The following is a 7,623-nucleotide window of genomic DNA, read 5'->3' on the forward strand; positions in this document are numbered from 1 at the left end:
TATTTTTTTCAAAATGATTGCACGACGTTTGCATAATCACTTTTATAGCATCCTTGATTTTTCTTTAATTTACTGCATAATACATGTGACAAGTTTATTTCCTCTATTTTTCAAGATGTGCTAAAGTTGTCATTGATCTTTGCTTGCGTTCATTCTCTTATCTTTCAGTATTTTCTTAGAATTATGATAAAGGGTTCTCTTATTTGATGCTATGGCTTATCTATCTCCACTTCAATTGGCGATATTTAGTCAAATAATTCTTATGCAAGTCTTGTATCATTTACGATAATGTTAAATACTTGTGGTTAACTTTAGGACTTATCCAACATTTTTAAATTTAGGATAATGATAGGCTTACTACCCTCTTATCACTCCTTTACTACTCTAGTGTAATTGAAATTTTTTATTTTTTTAAAATATTTTCTTAACATCCTTAATTATTAAGAAAAAATTTAAAATATATATATATAACTTCACTAATAGTCGTTTCATTATCCATTAAGTAAAAAAAAAAAAAAAAGTAAAAAGATGGTAGAATGGTAATAAGCCTATAATTATTCTTGAATTTAATGGTATCTTTAACATTAAGTGATTAGTTGCTTCAAAGTTGTGTTCAAACCTTACAATTGAATACTACTCTCAAGACATGTTGACCTAACTACCTGAAACTGCGTCTCGTTCCATGACGCTCTCAAACTCGTCTCCCCTTTCTCTTTACCAGATGAAAGTCTCACCGAGTTTTCCTTCATAGGAGATACTCTTCTCCCTTCTGCATTCCTTGCTGCTCCGTAACCCCCCCTTCTGCACTCCTTGCTGCACTTTTTAGGAGATTATCTCGACCCATCTGTTGCCCTCAAAGTTACCTTTAAAGCAACTGTCTTCTGGTTCCAGCAACGTGAACGATGGACATCGAAGCTCTCATCTCGCAAACCGAAGCTCTATCGTGGCAAGACCTTCAGCTGAAAACAACTCCGGAAGCAGCAAAGTCTTCATCCGAAAAGATTCTGGTGAGAAGGTTAGTTGCCGATAGACCCTTGAATAAATTTGCCATACATTCATGCATAAAAGCCTCATGGAAATTCGTACAAAACTTTCTGATTGAAGACATGGATGTAAACAAATTTATATTCACCTTTAGAACCCCTCAAGACAAGCTTAGAGTCCTAAACCAAGGCCCTTGGAACTTTAAGGGTCACCTCATGATCTTAAAACAATGGTCACCCGGAGCAACCATAGAAGAAGTAAGCTTAAATGAAGCCATCTTTAACGTCCAGTTGCATGGACTCCCTCTAGATCACTTCAATCTGGAAAATGCAGTAGACATTGGGAAAGTGATAGGAAACCTTATAAAAGTAGAAGTTGACCCAATCTATGGATTGGCTTTCCGTAAGTTTATCCGAATTAAAGTGGCCATTGATGTAACGATTCCTCTGAAGAAAGGCTTCCCACTCAAACGTTTTGGAAACAAGGAAGTTTGGATTGCATTTAAGTACGAAAAGCTGGCTGATTTCTGTTATGCATGTGGTCGACTGGGTCACTCCCAGATATTCTGTGGTTTTCCCACTTCAACATTACAAAAGATAAGGTTCGGGCCAGCCTTAAGAGCAGAACACTACTCTCCACAAAACCTCCCCTCAATGCAAAATACAGAGGATGAAGTGGGTAACATGGAGTCAGAAGATATCCTGCCATCCCAAAACAATGCACCAAGTGCCGAACTCGCAATAGGAATCTGGAAAAAACTGGAAGAGGTCAGCGGCAAAAGTGGGAAGGAATATGGAGGACCCTCATCGGTTCTAAACCTGCAATCTTACAGCTGTGAAGAAGAAGACATCCACCTATCAGAGAACAATATGGAACTGAGAAACTTTTTTCCTCCATCTTCAATGCATGGGAAACAAGACACGAGCAACATCCTCTCATTTTCTCAACCGCCAAACACTCAGCATGCACAGTCCAGCTACAGTGACTTTTCCTCATTTATTACCCCACCATCCGGAGTAATACCTCACACTGTTATTTCATCTACCCAGTCAGATATCCCATGTACTTACCGAAACAATGTCCCCCTACTGACTCACGGAGTAATGCCGCAGCCCCTATTAGAATCACAGCTACTCTACCCTGTCAAACCCGTTCCATCAGAGTCTCTATCCACTAGAAGAAACGCCACATGGAGAGCACAGTGGAAGAAAGTATATTCGGCCCTGCAGAATCAGAAAGAAGGGAAAATAAAGCACTTTTATGAGTCAACGTCCAGACTGGAAGGTTTATCCACTCGGCCTCAAAACTGTAGCATTGAAACTCGTCCTCTCTTCATGGACCGACCGGAAGCAACGTCAAAAAATCTCCTCTCTATAACTCCTCACTTCCCGCAAATCAGCTCTTATTTTTCTATTGAGCCACCACAGAAAAACATGAAGATGAAATCCATATCCTTGCTTTCGAAAGAAATAGAACCGGCCACGATAGAAGAGCCCAATCAACATGATGAGGAAAATAATGCTAAGGTGATCACCCCGGTGCTGAATGAAATCATACCATGCCAACAACTCTCTACAGACAGTCCAAATGAGGTTATAATTATTGACTCAGAACCATCTCATACCCCCCCATCTACGGATCTGCTCAATTGCACCTTTCCTCTGAAAAGAATGTTATTAGCAGAGAATAAGGAGGCTCCCAAGAGAAAGTCACAGCGACTGATAAAACTGGAAAAAATTGAGTCAAACAAACAGGAAGCAAATGAAGCTCAGTCAAAGACAGAGGAAGCTATTTCAGCGCTTACTCTCATGGCAATGCAAAACAGTTCAGGTGGAAAGGAAAAAAAATTCAAAGGAAAAGGAAAAGTGAATCCGTATTCTAGACCAGCAACTCAGACCCAGAAAAAGTCCAAGTCAGCTCTTGAGGCAAGCTCAAACATGCCTCCAAAGATTCCATGAGGACTTTAGTGTGGAATTGCCGAGGGCTTGCCCGACCCAAGGCAATTAGAACCCTAAGGGCTAGTATTAGATCACATAATCCGGATGTCATTTTCCTTTCGGAAACCTTAGTGTCGGATGACCGCACTAATTTTGTTGTTAATAGTCTTGGTTTCCATCTTTTTGCGCACTCGCCTGCTGTTTGTAAAAAAGGGGGTTTGTTGTTGTTATGGCGTCCGGGAGTTGATCTAGAACCTGTGAATATTAATATAAATGCTATCTCTGTTCTTGTTTACTCTGATCCTTCACACCATCCTTGGCTGCTTACTTATGTATATAGTCCGGCTCACTCGAATCAAAAAGAAAGGTTTTGGAGTCACCTTGACTCTATCTATCAAAACTTTCCGGGTCCGTGGGCATGCATGGGAGATTTTAATGATCTGATAAATCAGACAGAAAAATATGGGGGCAGGCCAGTTCACATCAACCAGACTAGTGGTTTAAAAACACTAATGGATCGCAATGGACTTATAGACATCGGATTCACAGGGCCAAAGTTTACTTGGACAAACAACAGAAAAGGAGTTGCTCTTATTAAAGAAAGATTAGATAGAGTCATTGTCAACCAAGAATGGAGACTTCTCTTTCCTGATGCTTCTCTGCAACACCTGGCTTCCTCAGCATCTGACCACCACCCCATTCTACTCAACACTTCAGCTAATTCGAGATATGCTTCATCCTTTAAATTTGAAGAATTCTGGACCAGGGAGCCGCTGAGCAAACAAATAATCCAAGAAGCGTGGAACTCAACCTTTCAAGGCAATCCTGCGTACATTCTATGCAAGAAAATAAGCTCAACAAAGGAAGCCTTAAAAAAGTGGAACAAAACTCATTTTGGGCGCATTCAGAATAACATCACCCAGACAGAAAAAGAATTGCTAGAAGTTCAAAGTAGCACGCCAACACCAAGGAATCAAGAGCTGGAGATTGTATTGCAGAACAAAATTCACAAACTGAGAGCAAACGAGGAGATACTATGGAAGCAAAAATCCCGTATTACTTGGCTCACTTCAACGGATCTCAACACAAAATTCTATCATCTGACTACCACGATTCGCCGAAGGAGAAATGCCATTGAGTCAATCAAATTGGGGCCAGGTAATTGGTCTATGGACCCTTTAATCATTGAATCAGCTTTCATAGATTATTTCAAATCTGTATACACTTCATCAAAGCCTCAAATTCCGGAACAATTGGGTCAGCTATTCGAACAGCAAATAACAGATGAAGAAAACAATATGCTCAGCAAAATCCCGGACGAAGCAGAAATTCTCAGTGCTCTCAGACAAATCCCAAACAACAAGGCTCCTGGGCCCGATGGCATGACAGCTCTTTTTTTCAAGCACTATTGGGACATCATAAAAGTGGAAGTTACTCGGGCAATCCAAAACTTCTTTCTAAGCGGAAAGCTTCTAAGACAGATGAACCACACAAATATTGCGCTGATCCCCAAATCATCTTGTCCAAGCTCCCCAAGCCATTACCGCCCTATTAGCCTCACAAATGTCAGTTATAAGATCATAACCAAAATCATGGCAAATCGACTAAAGAAGCTGCTTCCCAAAATAATTTCCCCTTTGCAAACAGCATTTGTCCCAGGAAGAAATATAAAAGAAAACACAATGATTGCACATGAGCTTTTCCATCTACTGAAAAAGAAATCCGGGAAAAAAGGTTTGATGGCCATAAAACTGGACATGGAAAAGGCTTTTGACAGAGTGGAATGGAACTTTCTTTTTGAAGTTATGAACCGCCTGGGCTTCAGCTTAAAATGGATTAACTTGATAAAGGAATGCATATCAACGGCTACATTCTCAGTGACGATCAATGGCTCACCAAGAGGTTTCTTCAAAGCAGAGAGAGGCATAAGACAAGGAGACCCGATATCGCCTTTCCTTTTTACCTTAGTCACAGAAGCTCTATCCAGACTAATATTAAGAGCTGAAGCACAAAAAAAGATCGAAGGGATAAAATTAAGTAGAACCAGCCCGCCAGTCTCCCTTCTACTCTTCGCAAACGACACAATCATTTTCGCAAAAGCTTCTGAAAAAAATGCAAAGGCAATAGCAGAATGTCTAGAAGAATATCAAAGCTGGTCAGGTCAAAAAATAAATCTCTCAAAATCATCCATTTTTATCACAAGGAATGCAAGCAACCAAGACAAAATCGACATCTCAAATTGGCTCCCTTATAAAGCTTCCTCGGCAAAAATGAAGTATTTGGGCCTTCCAACTTCCTTTAACAGAAGGAAAAAAGAAAATTACGCAGATCTGCTAAACAAAGTTAGACAAAAACTAGAAGGATGGAAAGCAAAACTCTTATCACAAGCAGGGCGAACAATGTTGATAAAATCAGTGGCAAGCTCCATTCCCTCTTACAGCATGTATACTTTCCAAATCCCAAAATCAGTATGCAAGACTCTAGATCAAATGCAAAAAAATTTTTGGTGGGGCTTCTCGAAAGATAAAGTTCACAATCTCACCCTGAAGTCATGGAAATCTATCTGTCTACCAAAAACAATGGGAGGACTGGGCATCAGATCAACAGAAAACATGAACAAGGCTCTCTTAGCAAAAACAGGTTGGGAGATAAGTGGATCAAAATCTGGAATATGGCATTCTATACTATCATCCAAATATCTAAAGAACACATCATTCTGGATGGCAAACCCAAAAAGTTCAGATTCTACAATGTGGAAAGGAATTCTTAAGACAAAAGATCTGCTTCTAAAAGGAAGATGCTTCCAAATCTCAAATGGTCAATCGGTCAACATTTGGCAAGATCCGTGGATTCCTACTTTAAAAGCTTACAAGCCTACTCCCATCAGGGATATGGATACCATACATCCCCTTGTCAAAGCCTCTGATCTTATCCAAAACCATCCAAAATCCTGGGATATGAGTAAATTGCAAAGCCTCTTTGACCAAACCAGCATAAGGGAAATCTTGAAGATCCCACTGTCTCAAACATCGCAAGGCGAAGATAAAGTAATATGGGCACTCAATCATAGTGGGAAATTCTCAGTGAAGACAGCTTATCACGCACAAGTCGACTACCATGAATTGATTCACCAAAATCAAAACTCTCTTTTTAAGCCTTTGTGGAGTCTAAAAATTCATGACCGTCATAAGCTCCTCCTATGGAAAATACTGTGGAATATTTTACCAACTAAGGCAAAGATCAGTGAAAGAATTTCTCAGCAAGTCAACACGGAATGCACTTTCTGCGACCAGGAGGAGGAAACAACACTTCATTTATTTATTAAATGTCCTATTGTCAGAATACTATGGCAACAAGGTAGCTGGCCTTTAAATATAGAAAGACTGCCAATCCACTCCAGTGTAGATTGGATAAAAATGATCATCTATCCGGATAAACTCCTGGGCCTACAGGAAAATGAGATCCACCATTTCCAACTATATGCAGTCGTTCTTCTGGATCTTCTGTGGAAAAACCGAAATGAGAAAGTCCACAACACCTCAAATTTCTCCCTGGAAGAAATAAAGAAGCAGCTCGCCACAGTTTATGAAAGCTACAAAAACGCCTGGTCCTTTTGCTCTCTGACCAAAATCCCAGCTCTCAATTGGAACCCTCCTCCTCTTGGATCCTTCAGTATCTCCTTTGACGCAGCCGTGAGAAATGAATTTTCTGTAGCATCAGCAATTCAAAGAAATCACTTAGGTGATATACAGAAGATATACACAGAAAAAATCGCCTCTTCCATCCCGTTGGTAGCTGAAGCAAAAGCGGCCTTACTTGCAACTGTCATGGCCAGTAGTTCTTTCCAATATAACTCAAGTTCAGTAACAATCGAAGGTGATGCTCAATCAGTTTTTTCGGCTATTGATTGTAAAGATTCTACCCTTTTCTGGTCAATATCTCCCATTGTAGAAGACATCAGATCATATGCAGAAGATCACCCATCGTGGAAATTTACCAAAATCCATCGATCTCAAAATCGATGTGCGCACTCAGTGGCGCAGTGGGCAGCTACGAACCTTGTGTTTGGTAACCTACCCATCTTTTCAATTCCTCATTGCTTTTTGTATCTGGACAGTGGAAAGGATCCACCCCCTCTTCTGTAATTCTCTTTAATATATATTATAAGCTTGATTAGAAAAAAAAAAAAAAAAAGAATACTACTCTCAAGACACTCAATTCAGAAGATTTGACCAAAGACAGAACAAAAAAGAGTAAAATGATACCTTCAAGCAACAATAAATCTACATGGGCGGGCAGGCATATTTCAACCATCGGGGGGGAATAGGGAAAACATGCTTGTTTGGAAGGTCCCTTTCATGGTTGGGAGAGGCTTTTCATCTGGACAAGAAAAGAATTATGATTGTAAGGAATAAAATCTTCAATAAAAGTCGTTACGTTTTGTGCAATTTATTTTACGCAAAAAGGACATGCTATATATACACTTTTTTTTTTTTTTCATTTTCATTAAAACTAGCGTGCCGCTTGCAGGTTACCGCTGCAAGTTACTGCTAGTATAAAAATAGTGTTTTTTTATTATCTAATTTTTTTATCTATATTTTTTTTTATCATTTTTTAAAATATAAAAAATATATCAATATACTAAAAATCATTTTCTTAATTAGTAAATAAAGAAAAAAATTCGCTGAGCGATCATATGGAA

Source organism: Carya illinoinensis, chromosome 14 (assembly GCF_018687715.1).
Source record: "Carya illinoinensis cultivar Pawnee chromosome 14, C.illinoinensisPawnee_v1, whole genome shotgun sequence".
NCBI lineage: Eukaryota > Viridiplantae > Streptophyta > Magnoliopsida > Fagales > Juglandaceae > Carya > Carya illinoinensis.